Here is a 27,111-nt window from a genome sequence, read left to right as displayed (position 1 = left end):
AAAAAAAAAAAAAAAGCAAAAAAAAAAAAAAACATTACAGACCTAGACAACATAAAATGCAGGCTTGATGTTAGTTTGACTACAGGTGGATCAAGGTTGGGGTCTCAAGAGACGGAAAAGCATATAGGATATAATTTAGTTGGGATGTGCAGGAGGAGGGCTCAAAGATGTGAGTGAAGACATCAGCACAGACTGGAGATGAAAGGTTTACTAAGGAAGAAAGAAAGACCAGGACCAGTAAAGAAAAAAATCTTTGGAGGGGAAAAAAGAAGTTGGAAAAATTATAGATTGATGACCTTCTATGGTTTCAGAGAGCCAAGAGGCAAACTCAGCTTCTAATTTTTTAAAAATATATAAGCTCATTTTAAAAATGGATTCGACATCAGCACAGACTGGAGATGAAAGGTTTACTAAGGAAGAAAGAAAGACCAGGACCAGTAAAGAAAAAAATCTTTGGAGGGGAAAAAAGAAGTTGGAAAAATTATAGATTGATGACCTTCTATGGTTTCAGAGAGCCAAGAGGCAAACTCAGCTTCTAATTTTTTAAAAATATATAAGCTCATTTTAAAAATGGATTCTCCATGGGTATAGGGAAAAAATGAGAACCAAGATCTGTCATGTAAAGGTACAAGATCCTAACGATGAATGTAACTGCACTGTATACTTTTAAAAAAGCAATACACTCAATAATGACAAAAAAGATTATAATTTCTTATTTGCCCATCCGTTGGAAACTGGATAAAGAAGTTGTGGTTTTTCTATAAAATGGAATATTACTCAGCCATAAAGAGCGAGAGAATAGATTCATTCATAGGAAAATGGATACATATTGAAGATATACTCCTAAGTGAAATAAATAAGTCACACATGTGTAAATACCAAATAGTTTCCCTGGTGTGAATATTCTGCAACAATGCATAAGATTCTAATAAAATTACTGACATTTAGAAATTTGAAGAAAGGAGCTAAAGGTGTAGGGAAGGTGTGATGCATAGGGGAAGAACAAAAAGGGAAAAGAAGAAAATGTGAGAGAATGAAAAGATGAAAATAAAGTGTTTGTAGATGGGGAGGGGAGGAGGGGGTGAAGGGAGGGCAGAGGTAAGGGGAAAAAATGAGAATCAAGACTTGCCATGTAGAGGTACATGAACCCAACAATGAATGTAACTGTACTGTATCCCTAAAATGTACCAATAAACTCAATAAAATTTAAAAAAAATGGATTCTCCATGGGTATAGGGAAAAAATGAGAACCAAGATCTGTCATGTAAAGGTACAAGATCCTAACGATGAATGTAACTGCACTGTATACTTTTAAAAAAGCAATACACTCAATAATGACAAAAAATGGATTATAATTTCTTTGTGAACACACTGGGGGTATATGGGTATGTTGTGAGGGAGTCAAAACCTGTAAAAGATCCCAGATCACCTAAAATCATCTGTGCATCTACTCTGGCATGCATGGCACACAGAGAACAGAAATGCAAGCCCAGTCCTCAACTGGGTACCATTGCTTCTTACAACTCACAATACCAACCTACAACTTTCCCTAATTCTCCTGTCCCTTTTAGAGGCTCCTTCATTAAAATGCTCGCCCATCTCAAGCAGCACAGAGCTGGGGCATAGGTCACACTGTTGAGAACATGTGAAGGTGCATAAGTGTGAGTGCCTGCCTTCATAATCTGGGTAAGGAAAGGACTTGACTAAAATTAACCATGAAAGGCCAGACATTTTTGAAAATGTTATAAAGAGATTTCCTGAATGAAATAATTGGTGCGCCTTTTCTGACTATAAGAAATTAAGAGACTATGTAAAACAGAAGGAGATATGGCAATAAAACTTAAGATCTGACCAAAAACTATGTATGTATAGACATGTGAAGTAATTCTCCTTTTATATAAAGAAGAAATTAAAGAGGTTTGTAAAGGGATATATGAGGATACCAAAAGAAAAAAAGTAATCTAAAGGAAGTAAAGTGGTAACACAGGTGAACATAAAAAATTATTTCGGAAAAAGAAAAGTAAAAAATGTAAGCAAAAAGTAATTAGAACTCACAGACATTCTGAGGGTAAAAACCAAGTGAAAAATGTCAAGTGTAAGATTATTCTTATTTGACATTTTTATATAGCAGTGACTTATAAAAACATCAAACACTGACATAATCCTTCCTCTAGCATTTTAACACACCATTACATTATTAACAATGTCAAATGGCTGAAGCCATTCATGTGACTTTTTAATAGATTACTTTTATCATAAAAGTGTCATTTTTAGGATAATCTCCATTCTCACATTTTTACATTCAGCTATGGTCTTAAAATGTCAAGAGTGAAGCTAGTTAAGTCTACAATTCTGAAAGTCTTACTAGAGATCTTAAGAAAATCAATACAAAATAAACCTTAATCTGATATGGCTGCTGTATTCAATTCACTTTTTGTACAGTTTTTCTTCTTGAAGAATAATTACAAAATACAAGGATAAGTAGAAATGAGATTGTAAGTAAGTCAAAGGCAGAATAGGCTGGAAATTAAGCCAGCGTTGGCCCAACGGAAAGGCATAACACCCCCACAGGCTTGAGAATAGAGATTGCTGTATGTCAACCTCTTACTCAGTGGTGATGATAACTATGTATCATTTCACTTTCAAGAACTAGCATGTGCCAAATGTCCAACCATGTTTCTTTGACCATTTCTTTTAAATGTGAGGAAAACAAAGCAATTAAGTAATATATCAAAGATCAGGCAGTAAGTTGGCCATAGAAGGGAAATTGGAGCTCACTGTGTCAATATTCTAGCTCAGGAATAGGCAGACTTTTTCAGGAAAAGACCAGCTAGTCAATATTTTAGGTTTCATAGGCCACACATTCTGTCCCCACTACTCAACTATGATGCGGTATCACAACAGACAACATGGACTGTGTATAGATAAATGGTTGTGGCTGTTTTCCCTTTCTTACAAAAACAAACAGTAGGCTGAATTTGATCCAGAGACTATAGTTTGCTGATCTCTGGTCTAGTGGATCAGCCCATACAATCTGCCAAAAGTAGCAAGTTAAACCTAAGCAAAATACTAATTTCCTCCAGATTAAATAATAATATCTAATATTAGTGAGAGCTCACCAGATGCCAAGCACCATGCCAAGATATCTTAAACAAATTATGTCATTTTGTCCTCTTTAATAGCTACAATTAAATGCTCATTTAACAGATGAGGAAACTCAAGTTCAGAAAGGTTATGATGATTGCAGAAGGTCATGAGCATTAAGTAATAGAGTCAGAATTTGAAACATTGCAGCTGGATCAAAGGCTGAGACCTTAACGGCTCAGTGCCTGCTGTTCAAAACATGCAACTTATGGATTTGGATAAAACCCAAGCCACAGAAATCAGGAACATTTTCCTAAAAAACAAATAGTAGGATGACTTGTGCCATTTAAACTTAAAGAGCTGGAGAGAGAGCATTCCTAGTGACTAGACATCCTGAGTTGCTCCCATTCTGATCAATTTAGCTGTGACTGCTACTTCAAACCTACCAACAGCACACTGGAGAGTGCAACTTCCCACAAAATGAATTCTCCATCCAGCTAATGCCCAGGCCAAGAGATGTTCTTCGCAATCACTACAAAAAGGTCCTTGACTAGGCAACAAGAAGACACATGGTAATGAATTTAAATAACAGGTAAAATGAGGAAAGAACCTGTGGTAGAGGCTGCCTACAGAAGGGCTTGCACCTTAGTCGTCTGATCACTCTACAGCCCCATGGAGAAAAAACGAAAAACCAACTCTCAACATAGAATATCTAAAAAGTGTGTGTTTGCATAACAACTTTGCAACTTTAAAAAATCCTCTGAAGTAGACAAGTGCTTTTTTAGCCTCATTTGACAGATAAAGTAAGAAGGGTCATTAAGACACAGTAAATTGCTTAAAGCCACATAATAAGGAAAAATTCAATCCTAAGCAGCCTTAGGCCTCTTTCCATTCAATCAGGCTTCCTTCCAACCTTCCAAAGTAATTTACAGAGTAACAGTTTAAGAAAGCAAACCATGTCAAAAATTGCATAGCATTATACAAACACAGACTGCTGTTTTTCTTCTTCTTGAACTGAAGATACCAGAAATAACAATTAGAATGACAAATCTTAAGTGATTCTTTTGATTATAGTGAGATTCAGGCAGACTGTTGGCAATAATGGCTAAAGAAGGGGGAAATCTTTGGTAGAATTGAGCCCCAGAGGTCCAGAATTTACAAGTCCTGCTCTCAATCTCTTCTTCCCAGAAGTATCTCCTTGGAGGGACTTGGCTGCCTATGCTCAAATTACGTCTAAGCTAATGCTTGATTGGGGGGTCACAAGAGGAGCAAGAGCACAGTTAGACTCAATCTCTTCTTCATCCTTTCCTATCAGTGCCCAACTCTTATTCACTGCCAATCTTTCCCAGAACTCACCTCACCATAAACCTGAGACAAAGAATGCAAAACACCAAACTAAGATCTAAGTTTTGTCAGCTCAATTTGAATATACTTCAAGTAATGAGTAAGTCTTTTCCCTGAACAAAGTTGTTGAGAGCTAGGTATAAATGAGGACAAAGCCTGTCCTTATTTTAAAAGGATAAATTTCAAACATTTTATCATTTTCCCTAAAAGCGCATGTGGGTCCTGTTTATATACAGGCAAAGCATACTTTTCTTAGTTTCCTTGTTGAAGAAGAAAATGTCTAATTTGCATGTAGAGCCCACAAATTATAGCTGTGGCAGACAAGAAAGCAGATGAACACTGTGATTGATATTCCAAAATTTCCATCCTGATTTCCCCATTCTCAGAATTAGCCACTCTATAAATCAAACCGACACACGAACATCTGATGTCAAAACCAATAGGTCACATCTGCAAAGAGCATCAGAAACAAAGAACTAGACTCTTCTGTTTGCTCTAAGTCTAAAAAGCAGCTCTACTCTCCCTACCACCATTTGCAATTTATCTTAAAATATCTCTTTGCAGGAAATATTTTCCATATGTGTATGAGTAGAAATAATAGCCACATTTCCCTTATACTTGTACATACAGAAACTAGGAACCAGCACTGTATTCTAATGTAAACCAGAATGAAATATTGCCTGTTCCTAGATAAATACCTACTGCTGAAACACGTACATCCATTGTCAACTAGTATCCTAACAGAGATAAAAATCCCATTTATTTATGGCAAACATTGCCCATTTCCTAGTACAATATCAATTCAATCTCTTATGTCTATGAATTTTGACTTTTACTAACTATAGAAATCTCTGATTTTTAAAGAGCCTTTTTGCTGATCTGGGTAGCAAAATATCTCAGAATGGAAGCCACAAACTGAAGATTTAGGAGCACTGCCTTAGTAAAGTGATTCTAGGCCATAGGCCTTCCCTCCAAGACAGCTCATAGACAGGAATATATGCTGTTTCTCCTGTGTAAGCTCAACACTGCTGACCTGCCATTCTAAGAATATGTATTTTAAGCTCTTCTCTGGGAAGATGAATAGATTTACAATTTTTGGAGCTTAAGAAACCTAAGCAACCATCTCAGCCAAATCTCTCACTCACAGATAAGGAATCTCAGTAAGAAAGTTGAGTTCAATGTCATACACCTTGTGGACAAGCCACTCAGAACTCCTGATGTCCAGCTACATTCTACCCCTCCTCTTCAGCTAAGTCATCTTTACACTCACAAGGTATTCTTGACGACCTGGCACACACATGCCTCATGGCCACTGAGGAGAGAAACAACCTTTAGTCTTCTTGAACTAATTAGCAAGCACCCGAAGCACTGAAGCAATCCACAGCTTACCTCATACTGCTGAAGACAATGATCATGGCATGTGACACACTGCATGAACTCAGTAAATACCTGCCAACCGAACAAAGTAAGCTAATCAGCTCAGATGACAGAATCATGGTTTATTTTGTGGTTAGAAAGAGGCCAATATATTGTATTTTAGCACACTGTAGAAAACAATTCAGGCATGGGGTGGTACACACCTGTGATTCCAGCACATGGGAAACTGAGGTAGGAGGATTATAACTTGGGAGACCAGCCTGGGAAACATGGTGAAACTCTTTCTCAAGAAACTAAAACAAACAAACAACAAAAAAGTTTCCCCACATTGGAGACTGTGAGTTATTACTAACTTTAGAGCCACAGTTGCTCTTTCATTCCACAGTCAAAGTTTGACCTGTTATGGGAAAATGTAATAAGGTGCCTGTTGGATGGATTCAGGACTGGGAATCAAGGAACTACTACAAATAAAGAATCTTTAAAATCTTGCTTTCATTTTATACATTTGGGAACTACCAGTTCAGAACTGATGGAACTTGTACAATTTGCCCCTGAACTCAGGTCCACTCTCCTACACACTGAAGGACTTTTATCCATAAAGCTCAATCACTATACAACATGGAAGCAGTGTCTAGAGCTCAATGTTCTACACGTAGCCTTTCAATCACTTACTGGTTCATTAAAGTTGGAAAGTCAGCCACTTTGGTTGGCTCTGTTCCCACTGGTAGGTTATTAAACATGAGATTTCCCTCTGTGGGTGGGTCATCTAAAACAAACTGAAGACCACTTTCATCTAACTGGGAGAGAGGAGTTGCTCCAACACCACCTCAGAGACGTTTTGGTTTCTATCTTTAGGAGGGCTGAATGCAGCTGCTTCCTTTTCTCCTTACTTACACATTCCTAAACCTCTGCAAATGGTGCCCACTCTGTGGACAGGGAAAAGCAGTCATTGGTTACCATTTGCATCATCCTTCGTAGGTTGTTCCAACTAGCTGTTATCTCTACAACCTCCATACTTCATAAATATTGGTAGGATAGACAGAGCTGCCTGCTCAATACCTAGAGGAATGAGAATTATTTTCCTCTTGGTCAATAGCTGATGAAACAAAAACTCTGTGTGTGGTAATGCCCAGAAGATATGGAAGTGAAGACACCCTCTATGACAGCTTTCCTCTTTACCCTGGGGCAAGTTCAGAGTCTGATCAAGCTCCCAGAAACTACTCCAACATTCATCCTCTCCAACACAGCCACCTTAACAGAGTAAATACGTGTAAACTTTGCCGCTTCTGAAGGTATAGATAAAGGGATACTGGTTTGGCCATAGAGGGTCCAAAAAAATCCTTGCTCTGTAAGCTTTTCAAATGCTGTACCTTCTGTAGTCTCACTAACTTACCAGTCTTTCCCTGTTGCCATTTGACCTCAGTCCTCTACCTGAATCTCCCTTTTTTATACTTATATTGACCTGTACAGGTATAGATGTTGTCCCTCCTGATCACTCCAAACAAGCTGGTGGTAAATAGGGTGACATGGACATGTTGCATCCAGGTTATTCTCATAAGCCATATGGATTAATTTAAAAAAAAAAAAGAAAAAATAATCACAAAGAAATATATGAAGTAGGTGATGTATCCCCTAGCTTGAAAAGGAGTTGTGTTGGAAGCATGGAGTCAGCAACCTGTGCTACAATGCCAATTCCATCAGATGGTAATTCACAACAATAAGCAGGAGGTGGGTGACGACAGGTGGCTTCATTTATTGAGTCTTTATTATATGCCAGGCTATATTCTTATGGATTTACACATACAATCTCATTAAATTATATTTCCAGTGAAGCAAATTAGTCAGATCAGTTTCTCTTACTAAGTAAGGCTTTTTCAAATCTGTTACACTAAAATAATTCATCACAGGGTTATTGTGAAAGTTATTGGAGACAAACCAATTATTAAACTCTGAAGTGATTTATAAATATTCCTTATTTTTGTGGAGGCTCCATTCCTTCCAAGAATGTTCAAATATAAAGTCCCCAAGCTATACCTGAGTTCCAACCAAGTATGGAGATCTTTAGGTCAAATGTTCCCCAGCAATTGGGCCTTATACCCTCAAAATATAAACAAAGGAGGCCAAGTACCACCTTTGAAAAATTAGCTTTCACAAAATTCAACAGAAATTTCTAAACAAATTATCATACCATAAGGCTGACAAATTCAATGTCTCTACCCTAATGACAAGGCAGAGATCTAGTTAAAAGGATCAGCCTGGAGTTGGCCCCAAGTAGATGCTTACATGAGAGTAGAAGGGATGCCAGACTCCCAGGGGACTTTGCTGCCTGGAGACATTCCCTGTTGGACAAGATCCTGGAAACCTGCTCCCTCCCGCAGGTGCCCCAGACCAGAAAGGGTAGGTGGAAGGAATATATAGTTTGCTTTTTTAAATGCTTTAGATGGTTTCCCTTTTGCTAGTTATAGTTTTAAGTGATTTCCCATGATTTATTAAAAAATAATCCCCTTTCCCTTCAAAAACTGAACTGCACTTTCATATTTTCCAGTTTCTTCTCCCAAAACAGCCTTCCTGAAGAAAGGCCATACTGAACCATGCAGCTCTGCTCAAAGATCCCCTCCTGGAATGCACTGTGCTCTCAAAGGGAGGGATGCTTTTCAACTCCCTAAACCTCTGCAACTGGAAGAGTAAGCTTTCTAGTTTGAGATGCTTATAACATGATTCACTTTAAGATGGTGAGTTTTCCATGCTACCCTGTCAGATTTTCAAGAGGCCCTGGCACCAAAGCCTGAAGACACTGGGCACCCATAGCTATGACGGAAAAAAGATGCTGGTCCCACAAGCCAGTGAAGAAGATAAGACCCACTCATCAGGCTCCACTGCCACCACGTTACTGACAGGGGAAAGTCAGAACTGAGAAGGGAAAAAAGGAGTGCATTCTGGGTTTAAATCCCAACTTCACTGCTTATTAGCTGTGTGAACTTGGGTCAGCTATTTAACCTATCAGAGTCTGGATTTCCTAACCTGTAAAACAGACATAATGATAGTACCTATGTTATAACACATGATCATGAGGGATAAAATAATGAATATACAATTTATTTAGAACATGCAATAAGTATCAGTGCTACTGCTAATACCCTAAATATTAGTTTCCCTTTATGCCGCTCCCCTTTTCTTCATTTAGGACAGGTACTATTGGATTTAGAGCCCACTCTAATCTAATATGCTCTCATCTCCAGATCTTTAATTATATTTGCAAAGATCATTTTTCAAAATAAGTCCCCATTCACAGGCTCCAGACATAACTTTTAAGCAGGCCACAATTTAACCCACAACCCTTTCTCCTATTGTGTCACCTTCACACCAAGCCCTGAGGTGTGAGGTCACCCCAGTTCTCTAAAACCTCGTAAGAGGAGACAACCTGTCTTCCGTCTCACTCTATGCCCCTGGTTAATTCTACAGGCACAGCAATTTGATCATGATAGGGTTTGAGACATTTTACTTCCAAAATATAGCACCATAGCATCTGAGAAAACCACAGAAGCAAGAAGGCACTCTGACTTTCTCCTGCCCTTCTCCTTATCATCTTTTATAGGTCATAAAGCCTAGAAAATAATTTTCTGGCCCTCTCCTAAAGCCAAAGTAGGTGAGAGGTGCCCACCCTGTACCCAAAGGAAACGGATGTCCTTGTCTCTGAAGACACAAGGACACAAAACAATATAACAAACTCCTCATGGAGTTCCTTTCCTCATACTCAGTTTATACCATTACATCACTCCCCATTTGTCCAATTATCTCCCCACACTGTCCTTGAAACAGTATAAAATACATAAATTTCTTTCTTTCTTTGAGTCTTAATTTCTAAGGATCCTGTGTCACATACAACCTACATTAAATAAATTGGTATGCTTTTCTTTTAGGTGAGGAAAATAAATTTTTAATCTCCTACAGTTTCTGGCACCCACGAGAAACAGCTGAGACACTCCACTCCAGAGCCTGCAGATGAGATCCCAGGACAACAACAAAGAGCTGGCAAAAAAAGATAAGCATTCTGGCCAAAGCCTGCTCTATCTGATGTCTGTATAAAGTGTCTTGTCAGAAAATGAAGATGAAAACTTCTCCCTGGTTCCTCCTTTCCAAATTAAGATTAGCAGAAGAAAATCATTAATTTGGATTGTTTTCTAAAGTAGCACAGATCCTTTCCTCCTAGGAACATCTAATGCCTTTCTTTGTCTTGTTTTGTGTCAGGAGAATATGGCTTGACTGTTTGTCTTTTAAGATTATGTGTATTTATGACATTTTAGTCCAAGAAATTAAGATATAACTAGCCAAAGTTAGATCAGCCAACACTTGATTTGCTTTCATACATTTTGCGGTACATGGAGAAAGTTTAGGAAAGGCTTCCCATTTTAGTTAAAGGCAACAGAATCTCGTAATTTCCATTGAATCTGGAGTCTCACAACCTTTTGCATTCTGAAGATTCATCTGATATATCCATTCTTTGGAACTCAAACACTCTGTCCTCTTGGATCAGTATTAATAATAATTAGTAAGTCACCAGGTTGAAAGACCTTAAAAAACAATAACAGGATAGGATCAGGGATTTAGCTCAATGGTGCTGTGCCTGCCTCCCAAGAGCAAGGTCTTGAGTTTCATCCCCCAGTACTGAAAAAAATAAGATAGAACTCAGTATTAATATTAATAAATAATTAAATAAGGAAAAGTTAAACTGAATTAGAAAGTTAATACCTTTACTGATTTGCCCAGAATTTCAGCTTGAGGAAAAATGGGCTTAACAAAGGAAAAATGAGGCAAAAAAGAACTTTTCATTAAAGTTGATGGAAATTTCTGGATTTTTTAAAAAAGTACAATCATATTTAATGCCATTTTGAAATCATAGATTTTTTTTTCAAATGAAATATTTTATAGCTCTTTATAGTGAAAGCACTTTTTAAAAATGTAAAATTTCATTAGTAAAACAACCAAATGAGTGGAAAATTCATCAACAACCACACCAGATGAATCCCAGCAATTGAAAAGAGATGACTGCTGGCTTCATTCAGACCCTCACCACTCAGAGTAAGGTCATGAGCATCAGTTTTAACCTTAGTTGTGCCAAATGTAACTCTCTTGGAATGTGTTCAAGATGCAGAATTATAGCTCTTGGTTCTACAGGAAATAGAATTTGAACAAGATCCTTAAGGGATTCACACACAGAGAGAAGAAGCTATGCAGCCAACAACTAAGGGTGACATTATGAAATAAAATGGCTAACCAAGGAAAAACGGTTCTAAACAGTATACACTTGCCTCTTCGACCCAGCACAGCAGTGGAGCCCAACACAGTGGTGTCCATGCCCACACCCCACAAACAAGAAAAAGAAGGCCTCTGTGAGGCTCCTACATCGAAATTGAAGCCCACTGGAAAAGTGAAGAAAATCCGCGATAAAGGCACACCAGGCCACCATAGCTGGTAAATCAGAGGGACCAGCACCTCACATCAGAACCAGGTTTAAGTTCAGGGGAAAAACAGCTGGAACCTTCAGTAGAACCTTGCAGAGTTCAACCCAGCAGGAGGTCAGAGATCTCAACTGTGGCCTTGCAGCCTGAAAGCAGCCTGAACCTCAGAGGACAGCTGCTGGCTTGCTGAGACTAATTAACTTAGATCTGCACACTCCTGCTCACACTGTCTATTGTGTCAACAGAAGCATACTCTGAAGGAGGCCCTCTATTTCTATTTGTATTTTTTATTTTCAAAGTAATATTTTTCTCTTATCTTTAATCATTTTAAAATTTTTATCTTTTTCTTTTCTCAATTTTTTTAATCTCTTCTTATCTTTTTCTCTCTCCCTCCATCTCCCCCCATCTCTCCCCTTGATCTTCATTTCTCTTCCTTTTTGTTTCTATTCCTATCCTTATTTGAATTTATTTTCTTTCTTTTCCTTTTCTTCTCTTTTTCCTTCTTTCGATTACCATTAGTTTTAAAAGAAAGTGATTACAGTCTCTAGCCTCCCTATTGCTTATTTTGTTTGGTACTTGTGTATATTTTGTTCTGTCTTCTCTTCTCTTCAACAGCTTCCTAGACTTTGTGTGATCTTCCTGTGTCCTCTAACCTCACTTCTAACCTTTCTCTATTCTATCTATCCCTCCCTCCCCAGCTCCTTCTAAATCCCCACCCTGAAGGGTAAAGTTGCTATATTGAAGAATTTATTCATTATAAATATATTTTGTGCTAGTCCTTGATTTTGATTTAATTCACACAGTTAAAGGTGATAAATTAATAACTACCACAAATTGTCATTTTCTAAGGTGTGCTTGATGCTATTGTGTTGCTGATTGTATCACTTGGGCTAAGGCATTATGATTGATCTAATCAGTTGTACTACCTGGTATAATAAAAATGATACTGCTGGGCTGGGGATTTAGCTCAGTGGTTCTGGTGACTGCTTCATAAGCGCAAGGACCTGAGTTCGATCCCCAGTACCAAAAAAAAAATGATATTGCCTCAGAGTCATTAGAGACTCAAAAACCTAAAGACCAGCTATACCTGGAAGATCGAAGTATTAACCCAGGAATTAAACCAAGGACAGTACCAAAAACAAACATAGAAATGAGAAAACATTTAAACAAGGCACAAACACAATGCCAAAATTAAACTCTGGGGAAAATGAAATGGAAAAGTGTGACAGCCAACCATCTAGACACCCTGAACTGATAGCACAGGAAGTAACAAAACAGATAAATGAAGTTCCAGAAAAATTCAAAACAGAAATAATTTCCCAGATAACCACAGAGATGGTGAGATGAATGAAAAATGTGATTAGAGACTCTAGAACAGAAACCAACAAAAAACAGATGAGCTCAGGACCATGATGGAAACTATGAATACCCAGCATAGGAAAGAAATGGAGGCCTTGAATGTTCAACATAGGAAAGAAATGGAGTCCATGAAACAGATTCAAACAGATATCCAGGAGATTAAAAACTCTATATAGAAAGCATGTTCAGCAGAATGAATGAATGTGAAGATAGAATTTCAGATCTATAAGATAGGATTGTGATCAGTGACCATGAAAAGAGAGACCTCTTAAAAACAGTAAGGGATCATGAGAAATCAATCTAACAACTCTTAGATGATACAAAGAAAAATAATATAAAACTGATAGGAATCCATGAAGTAACAGGAGAAAGTACAAATGACATAAAAAAAAAAAAACTGTTCACAGAATTAATGACAGAAAATTTCCCAGAGGGGAAGAATTTGCATACAGATAAGTGAGGCATATAGGACTCCAAATAGCCATGATCAAACAATATACACCTGATTTTTAGTTTTAGCAATAATGTAAACTGAGGTAAAATCTCCTCCACAAGGAGATATTAGACAAACTACAGAAAATTTTTTAAAATAGCCAAACTTAAATTATGTTAAGGGAAATTTTCAAATATTGAAACTCCACAAAGGATATGCATTAATGCAACAGAATCCCAAGGGGACATCAGACAGTTGTAGACCTTTACAGCAAGCGAGTAGAATCATAAAATCCCCATAAAAATCACAGATTGGACTTATTTAAATGATAGAATTTATACTCCTACACAAACCCTGCCCTCCTTGTTTAAAGAGAATGGGAAAATCTCTCAAGAAAGTCTAGGAAGAAAAAAATCTCAGGTTTGGTGGGTTCTTAAACCCTAGTTGTGCTAAATGCAACTATGAACTGCAAATGAATACTGTCTACCTGGTGTTGGAATCCTTAATCGACAAAGTACTATAAAAATTCATCCTGGACAAGGGAAACCTTTGGGACACTCAATCACCACAAATATAAGACCTCCCACAAGGGAGGGCACACATGACTCTCACAGACCAAAAAATTATGACACCAAGAATGAACGTACAAGCAAAAATTAAGACCACACGAGAAAAGAATTCATTATTATAAGAGGACATTATCAGGTGTTGCTAGCAGTAAATTAGCATGCCCCAGAACGTGAGATAATAGAATAATTTGAAGGAGACTGTTGTTTTATTTTAGCCTCAAAGCAATTTATTAGCAAGTCATTTTCTCAGCCTGAAAAAAACTGCAGCTAAGATGTTATTACAGATGAGGAAAGTGACTTTCAGAGAGCTCCTAACTACTACTAAAGATTGAAGATGCAAATCTACCCACGATACTGTTTCTACATCCCATTCTGTTTCTAATAAATGTATAACTAACTCTTACCTGCTTGATGATCAATTATTTGACTCATATAAAAACAAGAAATTATTTTCTTAGATTTGAAAGCAAGAATTTTCATTCAGCATATGTGGTCTCAATCCATTCTATATTATATACCTTGGTTCATGAATTTAATTCTTCCCACAATTCTGTGAATTGATCCCAAAACAAATCAGATTTTCCCAGAAGCTTCAGTGTCCCCCGATGCAGAGTTCACAAACCAAAGCAAAGGTTTTCAAGCACTTCTATTTGCGACTGAACTGTTTGTGAACAGGGATTCATGAACCAAGGCACCGTACCATTTACACACAAGAAGGAAATGAAGTGGGTAGGAATCATTATGTATTCAGAAATTCTTGTTGAGAAAAAGGAAAGGCACAGTAAGAATTTGAGGCATTTGGACAAAATTAGAGGGAATAAGTAAACAGCCATTTAAAATTTCAGGATGATCAAGACAGGGACTTGTTATTCCAACACAGGATGTCAGATAACCATCAGAACATCCGCCATGATGAGCTTCTGCTTTTAATTCCAGAGCACCATCATGGTGGCTCTTAAAGGGCACTTTGTAGAGCAGCAGTAACCCACAAACTCACACACAGGCACTAAGGAATTAGTGTACAGCTCAGGCAAGTTGTAATTTCTCATTTCTTACTCCTTCACTAAATTACAATTTAAATTCCATCATTCAAAACTGCCTGATTTTGAGCTAGATGCATATATCACAAAAAGGCATTAAAATCTGACCTTTTATATCCCCAATAAGAAATGTCATGAGTCCATCACAGAATCATAACTCCCTCTCAAATTAGGGCTAAGAAAGATTTGAACTTCAAAGGGGAATACTCCAATTACAAGCAAATCTTAAAATTTTGAATTCTAAAGAAGGAAAAAAGCAGATGATATTTGTGTTTTACAACAAAAGCAATAATGACTGAGTAAATAAGTGTGCAAATGATACTATATGTGCAAAACATAAACATGAACATTGTGATGCCTCTCTGAAGTCAGTGCTAAGATTACTGGAAATTTGAAAAATTGGTAACATTTCAGCAGTGTCCCTAAAACCCAAAATGATTATCCACTGGCTGTTTGGCCAGCTAAGATTTGCATCTAGTGGCTTCATCCATTTATATGCCACAGAAACTTTGCCAAGAGTATTGTGAGGCTTGGTGACATCAGAGCTTACTTTTAGAATATTTATGACTTTAGCTCAGTGAGAAGACATGCAGGGAGCCTTATCAGTCCTAGTACTTTCAAAAGGCTTTCAATCCACAACACACTAAGCATTATCCATCTTCCCTATGATGACCATCCATGCCTGAGAGAGTAGAAAGAAGGTATTGTAGAGCTTTATAAAGATCATACATTTAGGAGGGGGTGAAGGGAGGGCAGGGACAAGGGAAAAAAATGAGAACCAAGTCCTGTCATATAAAGGTACACTATTCCAATAATGAATGTAACTGTACTGTATACCTAAAATGTGCCAATAAACTTTTAAAAAATAAAAATAATACATTTAAATAAAAAGGAATAAGTGGTTCGTTGGCCTGCCTTGCAAGCGCAAGGACCTGAGTTCAATCCCCGGTACCCTCCCCCCAAAAAAATACAAAAATAAAAAAATAAATAAAGAAGAATAAAACAGAGGTCAGGACAGAGAGCATTCGGAGAGAGGTTCAAGAACAAGCAATATCAAATCAGTTATGCCACCGTGAAAGGAAGATAGCTGTGAAACATTTCTGGAAAATAGAAACTGAAGTTCTTTCACATTCACCCACACAAAAGTAGAGATGGTGTCTAAGCGAAAGCCATGAAGAACAAAGCAGGGTGTTCTTTTCAACATCCATTTATGTCTTCACTCACTTTATAAATTGTTACCATGCTCCAACTAAGTACATGCATCTATGTATATAATATACAAATATGTGCACTGAGACTGTAAAAATAAGTAAAATTTGGAATACATATGCACTCTTAGGATGTATAGTACTCTTCTCAGTACCACAAATGAGACCAATTAAAACATCATGATAGGCATGCTTCTCAATCTTCCCTGCATCTATGAATCATAGGAGAGAATTTCTGAAATACTAATGCTGAGACTCCAACCACAAATTTTTTTTATTTAATTAATTGAGGATGAGACCAAAACATGAGGAGTCTTACTTTTTTTAATACTGGGTGACTTTAATATATGGCCAAGGCTGAGAATCTGGAGTTAGAACCAAGCAGACATAGAGACCAAATTTACTTGTGGACTTTCAGCCCAATACTTTACAAGAATCCCAGCTGCCAATCTCATGAATTGACAAATTTTCCCTAAAAGTAAAATGTAAGAAGAAACACAATATTAAAATACGGACTTCAGCACAGTCATTGTCCTTTGGGAATTCCATTTATCAGAGGAGGCAATAACACAGAAACTTGATGGACATCATTTGGTGCTCTTCTCAACTCCCTGCCAGAATGACTCCTCCCTAGAGAGGGGACTGAACACATGTAGTCACCAGTGAACGAGCTCAGAGTGTGTAGATGCCCCTTCTGGGTCTGGGTTCATGGCTTTAGAGTGACCTGCTACTCTAAACAAGGTACTTGTGTTCTGTTTATCTATTGCTACAATAGAATCTACCCCAAAATGCAAATCCTTTAGTATTTCAGACCTAACATCTAAGATGGCAACTCACACGGCTGGCTAATATTGACTGTTAGCTGGGAGCTCAGCCAAGACAGTTTACCATAGAACCCACATGAAGCTGCCCTATGGGAATGAGTTCTGTCTGAGATGCTGGAAGTGGAAGCTGCTAAATCTGAATGCTTGGGACTCTAAACTTGCAAACTGCATTCCAGTGATCAAAAGTTGCAGAGCCTACCTAGATAAATACAAAAAGAAAGATCATAGACTCCATGTCTTGAGGGACAAATGTCAAAAACTTACAGCCATTTTTAATTATTCACAACTTTTGAATACATCAGCCCTTCTTAGTCTCTCACTATTTATTTGAACTTAGATATTTTCCAGTTCTTTGATACTACAGAAAATATAAAAGTAATAACTATATTATTTTTCATTGCAGATGTCTTACCTACATTTCAGTTGTTTTTTCCCAGCACTTAGGATGAGTTTGCACTAAACATCTCACCTCTCTAGCCAGTTTCTTTGGTGACCAAAAGTATATGTCTATAAAGACAAGTTACCAAGCAAGAAGCACAGTCAGCGAACCAAAAAATATGTCAGGGCTATGCACAAGGGTCAAACCCATAGCCTGGGCCATAGACATTTTTAGAATTTTTTCCCCAAAACTGTGAATGTTGGAATTTTGCCAGCGTCAGTCCCATAATCCATAATTATCAAGGGCCCAGCAGTTTCTGCATCACTAAATGTTTGTGGGATTCTGAAATCAATATCTAATCACACTTATCCAGAGCCCAATATTCTGTGCACTCAGCAGTAGATGGTTTTGGTTGCTAGGTATATAAAAGTTAACATGAGAAAAAGGACATTTGTTGGAATGAGCTGCATTAAAATTATTGCCACTTGTGGTACAAATCACTGCTAATGACATTTATTGAGTGCTCACTTAGTGAGGGACCCACTCTACCAGGAATTTTAAGATGATACAAAGGAAAGAGAAGACACTCTTTTTTGACCTCAGAAGCCAAATATTACTGTTTTTCCTTCCTTGGCTCTTTATTAGTAATATAGCAACTGTATTTCTTTCCAAAATGTCTTTGTCAGCTTTAAAATTCTAGTTTGCTGCTGGGCAATTGTTAATCTCTTTTCAGTGATGAACATCTTGAGAGACCAAGGAGGCCTTTGTAAAATTGACAAGTGTGGCCAGCTCCCTACTGTCCCTTTTCTATCTCTAAGCTGCTTAACTCACATTGTCTTCCCAACCATATCCCTGAAGGAATATGGCAGCAGTGGCACTCCTTCCCTTTTTCATACCTGGCACTCATACAACTAAGAAAAAAATTGCCTACCCCTTCCTGCAAGAGAGCTTCTCAAATATTAATTGCATAAAAATCACCTGGGAATCTTGTTTAAATGCAAGTTCCAGTTCTGTAGGTCTTGGGTGGGTAACGTTGATGCTGCTGGTCCTCAGATCACACTTTGAGTAGCAAAGATAGTGGCTACCATAGAGAGTTTTACCTGCTCCAGGAGTTCAAAGGAAGACACAGGCCCCAAACATCTCTGTACCCCTTTCTTTCCTTCTCCTAGGCACTAGAGAATACTATATGTCAATCATGTCTCAAGGAAAGTCTTAGGAAACTCAAACTCTCCATATGATTCCAGCTTTTAAAAAAATCCCAGTTTATAAACTAATACAAGATAAATTTGAAAATTTTGAGTCTATACTGATAGTCATAAATATCAAAGAACTGCTTCAAAGTAGTTGTATTTTTTGACACCAAGTAAAAGGAAGTACATGTTTGCTTTCCTTATAGGTCCTACAAATTTATTTATTAACCAGAGATATTAAAACACAACATTAGGGCTACTAAATCTCTTCTAAATCAGCTCCAGTTAGAAGCAGAGTTTTGAGTTCTTAAATTTATTTAGGTTTGAATTATCTAGACATTTAATCTCACTGTCCAAGTTATGGTAAAAACCTACATTGTTGTTGCTTTGCATTTTTTCCTAGTCTTTCATAGTTTTCGCCCACATATTGTCTGGTCATCCTGTCCCTTAAGGTCTGTGCAATTGGCTCAACCTCTCATTCTTTACTGTGGAATGCTGGCGCAAGATCTCTTTGTTTTCCTGAAGGAACTTTAGTTCTTCTGGTCATTTCTATTTTGAGTTTCCTGCCTCTCCTGAGTTTTTGTTCTGTTCTTCCTTTTTTAGCAGTTTTCTTTTTTCCTTGCCTAGATTCTCCTCAACTCAGCCCATTCCCATCTCCATTTCAAGAGGACACTCTTGAAAGCTCTTATGTTTTGAAAACTTTTCAATGTAGGTCCTGAGTAGAGCATTGTATTGCTACTACAGATAAATCTAAGTTACACATTGTACACCACTATTCTTGATAACTCATCCAGGTTTCCACCTCCAGTGTACTTTGGGCCCCTTGCCTTCTTACTGATTATTCCTTTTTCCCTTCTCTTCTCTTCCTCCCTATACTACCCTCAACCATCACCATTGGCTCAGAACAGCTTATGCAGAGCTACTACTCCCTACATTCTCTACACCTAACCTATGCTTGACTCACTTTCACATTTCACGAAACTGCCAGTGTCCTCTCCTGTACAAGAGTCATTAGATTGATGGCTTTCTGTAAGTGGACCACCTCCTGTAGAGGCCAATGATATTTGAAACCGTATTTTTGGTTTCATTAGTTGACCTAGTAACTGTAATATAAGAAACACAGGCATTAGTATGCCCATCTTACAGATGAAGATACAAAAACCCAGGAAAATCATTGACTTACTCATAGTCACTTAGAGGCAGAGCAAAGACTAAAATCCCAGGCTTTACAACATCTGATCTATTCTTTCTACTGAGTCATTTTTCTTGGCAAGATCATACATAAAACTTTGCATAGTTGAGAAATCATTCATTTTCTAAGGCCCAAATTACATAAATACAAGTTATGTCACTTAATGTAATTTCTGGATGCTTTGTTTAAAAGGTTCTTGTTTTCAATGCTAATTAGCAACATTCTACATGCAACTGCTTCTGAACAGAGACCACAAATCAACATTTTTCTCTTCCAATTTCTTAAGGGTGAATTCAGGACTTTGGAAGGTATTCCATGAAGCAGAAGAAAACTTACTTTGTAACATGCAGCTTTTCATAATTTGAAGAAAATTAGTACTAGCAAATTTCTTGAAGAGGACTGCAGATTAACAAATAGAAGTCATAGTTATCACCAAGCAATCTGAAACCACTGTACTCTAGAATTATTATCTCACTTTCTCAACACTCCAACCTTCTGAACTTCTGGACAACCAAAAAGATCTGAGAATCCTAATGTTGTACTGTATAGTCTGCAGTCCTGGTCACTGGTCTGCAGTTGTTATTAGGCAAGACTCTAATGTGGTAAGTGTACTGTGTAGGTGTTAATTTGTTTATTCTTGCTCTAAAATTGCTTTGCTCCAAAATTCACAAAGCAGGTTCTATAGTTAAGATAAAAAGGAGGGGAGTCTGCATAAGAAAGTGAGAATAATTAGTACAGCATCTGCACCACTCTTAGTTTATGCATCCAAAACACACAGTGCTAGATTCCACATATGAAAATGGATAACAACACACACTCTCAGAAGGTTAAGATTACAGTCAGCAACCTTACCTTTCTTCCTGTAGATAAATTCATGCTGAGAAAAAGAGATGCTGCCTGACATCCCAGAAGCTGACCTAAATGATAAGCTGACCTTTGACATGCTCTTGTTGATCATAAACAATTTCATAGAAAATTATCATCAGACAGCCCATTCTATGACCACATGGAACAAGACAAAGCATGGTCGCTCAGTAATTATAAATTTTTCTCTGAGCATAGACAAAAAAGCCACAAAATACCAAAACTCCCCTCTCCAGGTTAATAGGAGCAACTGCTGCTTCATCCTCAGTTACAGTTTTGGCTTTATTACTCCTCCTACTAAGAAATTCAGTCACAGGATTGAACTTGATTTTAGTGGTTGTACCAACTCCAGAGTAAACCCCACAACTTTGGATCCTTCCTAAATTACTTAACCAAAGCCCAACTCCTATAAATCCATCCCAACACCCTGTTACTAACATCTGCCATGGTTCTCCATGGTGTGCATTCACCCTTGCTCTGATGAATACTAAATACAACTTGTTCAAACATAACTGTGTTCCTAACAGCTTTCACTAGAGGGCTGTATTAATACCAAACACCTGCAACTTAGGGGAGAAAAGGGTTATTTTGACTCACGGTGTCAGAATTCAGTCCAGGCACTGTCAGTTGGCTCCAAAGCAGATACAGCATGGTGGAAAGGCATAGTAGAGGAAAGCGGCTCAACCCATGGTGATCAGAAAGCAGAGAAGGGCATGGAGGAGCTGGGAACAAGAATAACCCTTCTAAATCAGCCCCCATTGACTCACCTCTTATAAGTAGCCCCCAATTCCTAACAGCACTTCAACTATGAACTCATCAATGATCACTGGTGAATATAGCACCTCCACAATCCAATCACCTTCCAAAAGATCTACCTCTGAACACATGCAACAGAACAAGAGCATTCACAGGAAGTATAAATATGTGAAAGTTAAAAAAGTAGGACCATGGATGTTTTGCTTTTAGCTGAATGAGGTACAAATTACACTGTAATACAACTGGTGGTTTAATGAGGGTTGTCTAAAGAGAACCAATAGTACATACACACACACATAAAGAGAAAAATGAGAAGGTATATACCAGGGTTGTTGACTTCATTGATTGTAGAGGCCAAGAAATCCCATGATGGACCATCAGCAAGCTGGAAAAGAAAAGAAACTAACAGCATGTCTCTGCTTACACTCTAACATTTCAGAATCAAGGAAGCAAATGGTGTAATTCTCAGTAAAAGACAAAAGGGCCTGAGACCCCACTGATACAAGTCTCAGAGTTCTATGGCAGGACAGGAAGGGCATCTGGTCAGGTGGATTTTGCCCTTGTTCCTGCTGGTTTCATCCCGGCCCCCTGTGTACTGAATGGTGCCCACCCACACTGAGAGTGGTTCTTTCCACTTAGTGCTCTGATTTGCATACCAGTCTCCTCTAAAAACACCCTCAAGACACACCTGGGCAGCCCAAGCATTTATACCAAGATAGAACCATCTGGGCTTCCCTTTAAGCAGAAGAGGGACAGATCCAGTTACTACTGAACCACTGAAAGTAATTAATGCAGTGACTGAGCATAAATTATGCTTCACCAGATATCTGAAAATTATTAATCCAGTCAAACTGATACCCAAAATCAACCAGCAGAGCTGGAAAAGTGGTTGTGTGATAATTTTCTTCCAGATTGCCACTTTGCAAATGTATGAAAATTTCTCTTCTGCACTGATACAAATCTATACAAGTTGGCATAAATATTGGCTGTGCCATATAATCTACAAACATTCCTTAAAAGTGTGCTGCTGGCAGGTGGATCTGATCAGAAGCGATGAATCACCTGGGGTGTGACTCTCCCCAGCTCCTCCCTTTGCTCTGTGCCTCCTGGCCATCATGACATGAGCATCTCTCCTCCATCAGACCCTTCCACCATGTCCTTCCTGCTTTGAAGCTAGCTACCAAGGAGTGAAACCATGAGCCAAAATAAATCTCTCCTTTTTAAATTTGTGTCAGGTATTGTGCTTCAGCAACAAGAAAGTGACTAAGACAACCTTCTTCATTCTAAAACTGCCTCTTCCATTTGAAATCTAAATTCATTATCCCTTGCTTCCATTAGCATGCTGTTCTTTCTCTTACATCTTCAATCCCCTTTTCCTCATTAACATTTCCCCTTTTTCTATCGAAGTTCAGCCTCCTATTCACTCTCAAGAACCACAGACAATCAACTACTGTGGCTTTTTCTACAACTGAATTAGTAGATTCTCCTCTAATTCTAACTCCTTCCTTTGCAGTGGATCCATTTGAAACCACCTCAATTTTCAGGTGATTGGGAAAACAGTTTCTGTATCACTTCATTTGTTGTTGCTGATAACACAATACTACAGACTCAGTAAGTTATAAAAAAAAGATGTCTATTTCGCTCAACTTTCCGAATATGCAATGTCTAGCAGTTTCATCTGATGATGGCCTTCTTGTTGACAGAGTGCTGAGATGGAACAGGTATCACATGGCAAAAGACAAGGGACACACATGTGAATATATGTCTCTTCTGGTATCTTTCTGTCTTCTTATAAAGATACCAAGATTCAGTCATGGGGGTTTCACCCTGATGACCTTACCTAATACTAATCAGCTCCCAAAGATCCTACCTCTAACCACCATAGTCAGTAAGTTTCTGCCCTCTTAATAATACATACTGGGGGTTATACCCCTGTATGAGTTTTAGGAGAACAAACCATATTCAAACCATAGCAACAGGCATCACATTCTAATGGCTCAACACAGACTCAAGGAAAGATTTTGTTTCCAGAGGGGCAAGTGTTGGGAATGAGCCATTAGCACAGAAAAATTACAAGGAATAGTAATCTATTAATTATTATATTTAATAATTTGCTTTAAACAGAATATATTTTTCCATGAAATTAATGAGAAATTTTAATGAAAACAATTTTTTAGAATGTATGATTTGCATGAATGCACTTTTAAATTCACTAGCATTTAAGAAATTGGGTAAATTTTTTAACTGCTATTCCAGTTTCCTTGGCTTTTGGTTGTATTAATTTGTGATTGATTTTATTAGATTAGAAAAATATATAAGAAGACAGTGCTTCCCTTAAAGGGTTTAGACCAAATTGTGCGGTGGAAGATAATAAAAAACCAGATTTTTCAGCTCTCTCTGACATGGAAAGCACAAATATTCAATTATCTTTTTCTCAAAATTGCAGCTCACAAAACTTGTTTATTTCCTCTGTTGCTGCACTTAGCAAGCCCTGAACTCACTCTCCCAACAAGCCTTGGAAGTAAGGAATGAACATCAACAGGACCAGTCAAAGCTGTAGCAGTTTTCAAAATGCTTTCAGTAAATACAAGTACTAATATTAACCTCATCATCCCAGAGAACAAGAAGGGGAAGGTAAGCATCATATTTCTTCTTCCCGTGATCTCCTAATGTCAAATAACAGATAATCTTCCTCATAATCATTCATGCACCCTAAAATATGTATTATATACTTGCTGTGTGCCAGAACTAGTCTAGGTCAATTGCTTTCACAATGTAGTCCCAAGATAGGCAGCATAAGCAACACCTGAGAACTTGAGCATGTTAGAAATGAATGGTATTAATTTAACTCCCACCTACCTGACTGAAATCCTAGGGCAAGCCCATCAGCCAGTAGTCGAACAAGGCCTCCGGATGACTAAGATGATGCTAAAGTATGAGAGTCATCGTTCTAGGCTTCCATATAAAAAAGCAAATACACATATCTTAGCATCAAAAAGTTCCCAGAGTCACTGGAATAAAACAAAAGTAAATAAATAATTATACTATCATGAGCTACATCCAGGCTAATAAGAACATAGAGGAAAAGCACTCAGAGACTTCGAGCTCATCATTGTGAAGAACTATGAAGGAGGAAGCAGAACAACATCCAAAGTGTTCATAAAGAACAGATGACAAGAAACAGGAAGGTAGACTTTTAGAGATAGGGAAAGGGGTCAAAGGGAAGGGGCAGAAGGAAAGGTAGGAGTGAAAGGAAAGGAAATCAAAAATGATCAAGATATGATAAATAAATTTATATGACCTTACTTAATCCTAATATATATAGCTATTTCCCAAAATGAATGCAATTATTAGGTATTGGAAACATATACCAGCTTTTTAAAAAGTGCTGAACCAGGATCTACTCCAAATAGAGGATCCTGAAGTTTCTCCCATGATTCTGTGATTCTTTGCCCCAAGAACAATACAGTCAAATCTGTAGTCAGGTATAAGAAGACCTGAAGGATGAATAAAAGGACTTCTGTGATTCATTTTCTTTGGGAAATGCAGAATGGACCCTCTGAACGCAGGAAGATGAGAGCTGGGGTGCCTTTTACTTTGTTCAACACCAGCCTCCTTATAACACCAACAATTTCCTATGGAGGAAAATGCAGTGACTGTCCCCATCTTTCTGAGACTTCAGGAAAAGGAGCCTGAAGACGGTCGGGACTGTTTGTGATGGTGGGGTTGGCTCTGCCACCATGTCCGGGGCAGAGATGCCGGTGGTGGGGCCCACAGGCTGCTACCTCTTTGCGGAGGATCTCCTTAATTCCTGCAGCCGGCAGGGCAGCAGCTCGATTCCCACGTCCACACCGTCAGAGAGAGCCAAGAGGAGCTAGCTCCGAGAACAGACTGGTAACCTCGCTACAGAACTGTGCCGTATCAAGGAGGATCAGAAGATAGTGTGGATCTGGACCCCTAGGTTAAGAAGCTGCTTAATGCCAGGCGATGAGTTGTCTTGGTCAACAGCATTCTACAGAATGCCCAGGAAAGGCTGCGGCAGCAAAACCACAGTGTTGCCATAGTGTTGAAGGAGGACAGCTGGATTCAGGAGTTTACACCCCTGGTTCCCCAAGCAAGTAACAGGACAGAAGATGGGCATGTGACCTGAGTGGCACAAGTAGCATCCCCAGCTACCCTGTCTCCAGACTTGAGATTCCAGAAGCAATGCCTGTAGACCTTCAGCCACCAAAATGCCATCTCTGTGGTTTGCCTGAAGCACTCATTCATGTAGAGGCCTTAAGAAACCTATGTAAAGCAACACTTGGGCTCCCAAAGGACTTATACTATAACTCTTTGCTCCCAAGAATAAAATGAGGCCTCTACATTTTTCTGAAGTCTACATAGCCAAGGCTCACCTTTTTGAGGCCTAGTTAACCAGTGAAGCATACTTTGTTACATGTTGGGTTACTTAGACCTGAGCAGCATGCCTTCTGTGGCTTCTTGTCCCTTTGTTTACACCAAGAATTCAGAGGACAGCCTCTGTTCACCCTCTTGTTGATTGCACTGGCTTAAATAAGTAAAACTATTATAAGTAGCGGTAAAACTAGAACCATTTAATTCAATAAATGCTTAAATGGTTAAAAAAAGACCTCCTGGTGGGACAGTCCACATACATATGAACACATTACTCCTTAATGATAGCTACCATATATATGAATAGTGCTTTTTCCACTTAAACTTTGCTTATTTTACATTCATCAACCATCGATGACCAAAACATTTTCATGCCTTACAAAGAAAACTCCAAATCCCTGAAGGAATGATGTGATAGGTTGAATTGTGCCCCCTAGAAACACACACACACACACGCGCACACACACACAAATTCATATGGTAAAGTCCAAACCCCCAGTAGTGCAGAATGTGCCTTTATTTGGAAATAGGGTGGTTGCAGATATAATTAGTAAAGATAAATAGTCATAATGGACTATGACTGGGATCCTTATAAAAAGAAATAATTTAGATACAAACATACACATAATGGGAATGCTATGCGAAGATGAAGGCAGGCATCAGGGAGGTTCTTCTACAAGCTAAGAAGGCCAAAGATTGTCAGCAAACCACCAGAACTGAAGCAAGAGCATGAAATAGATTCTCCCTCCAAGCCCATTCTCCCTGCCAGCACCTTATTTCAGACTTCCAGCCTCCAGAATTGAGCCAATAAATTTATGTTATTTAGGCCAGTCCGTTTCTGGGACTTTGTTATGGCAACCACAGTAAACTCTGTAAAGGCGCAAGAATCACGACACAAGAATCATGACATTCTAACAGAAGGGACACAAAGAAGAGTCAGTTTCTTCCAACTCTGCTACAAACCATACAAAAAGCTTTGGCGTCTCACAGGCTTGCTTTCCTCAGCAATGGGACCCTGGGTGGCACCTAAGGAAACAACAGAAACAGCCAGAATGCAGGGGTTCTTGAGGGGCCTTTCCGGACCCCAGCAGGAGAATAGAAAAATGGGAAGAGTGAAAGCTGAGACTACCACCCTTCTGGGAAGGCATGTGACTGTTCCTTCCCTAAGGGCCTTTTAGAAAGGCGCTGAGGGTTGTTACTTAGCAGGAGGCACACTTCCCCCATCAACAAGAGCAAAAGTCACTGAAACAACCAGCTTAATCTGATCAACATTTTAATGAAGAAAATGACCCATAACTTTGAGTTCTCTGCTGGGACTGCTGTGCTCATCTTGGGGAAAGCGGTGCTTCTCATATCATTAAGGTGGAGCTGTTAACCGGAATCATCTTGTGTCTGGAGAACAGAGCAGTTTGGCAGGATCGTGGAGAGGATGGGAGGAAATGTGTTCTGAAAACATTAACAATTTCAGTCAGATATTTTGACCACTGGTCAAGTATAATTTATACAACAATTTCAAGATGAAATATGAAAAATCAGAAAGGAAGAAAGAAAAAAAATTATGATGTAAAAATGTTGAATCAGTCATTTTGAATTTTCAGTGCATCTTAAATAAAACATAAGGGTTGTTGGGGGTTTTGT

At 38.4% G+C, this 27,111-nt stretch overlaps 1 long non-coding RNA gene and 1 pseudogene across 1 annotated transcript in view; one reads left to right on the top strand and one right to left on the bottom strand.

Moving 5' to 3' along the window:
- The window catches only part of LOC104864954, a 287,628-nt gene extending 263,597 nt beyond the window's left edge, over window positions 1–24,031 (bottom strand). The window contains exons 1-3 of the long non-coding RNA XR_781019.2: window positions 23,938–24,031; window positions 21,403–21,463; window positions 20,920–21,044 (exon numbers count right to left, since the gene is read on the bottom strand). This is a non-coding gene — a long non-coding RNA (uncharacterized LOC104864954). The remainder of the gene's footprint in view (window positions 1–20,919; window positions 21,045–21,402; window positions 21,464–23,937) is intronic.
- Window positions 24,032–24,415: 384 nt separating this feature from the next.
- Window positions 24,416–25,200, top strand: LOC104865031 (annotated as a pseudogene).
- The last annotated feature ends 1,911 nt before the right edge of the window (window positions 25,201–27,111 follow it).

This window comes from Fukomys damarensis, unplaced genomic scaffold (genome assembly GCF_012274545.1).
Source record: "Fukomys damarensis isolate Sample0158 unplaced genomic scaffold, DMR_v1.0_HiC HiC_scaffold_4, whole genome shotgun sequence".
Lineage (NCBI taxonomy): Eukaryota > Metazoa > Chordata > Mammalia > Rodentia > Bathyergidae > Fukomys > Fukomys damarensis.
Note: the sequence above shows the minus strand (reverse complement) of the source record. Positions and strands in the feature narration are given on the sequence as shown.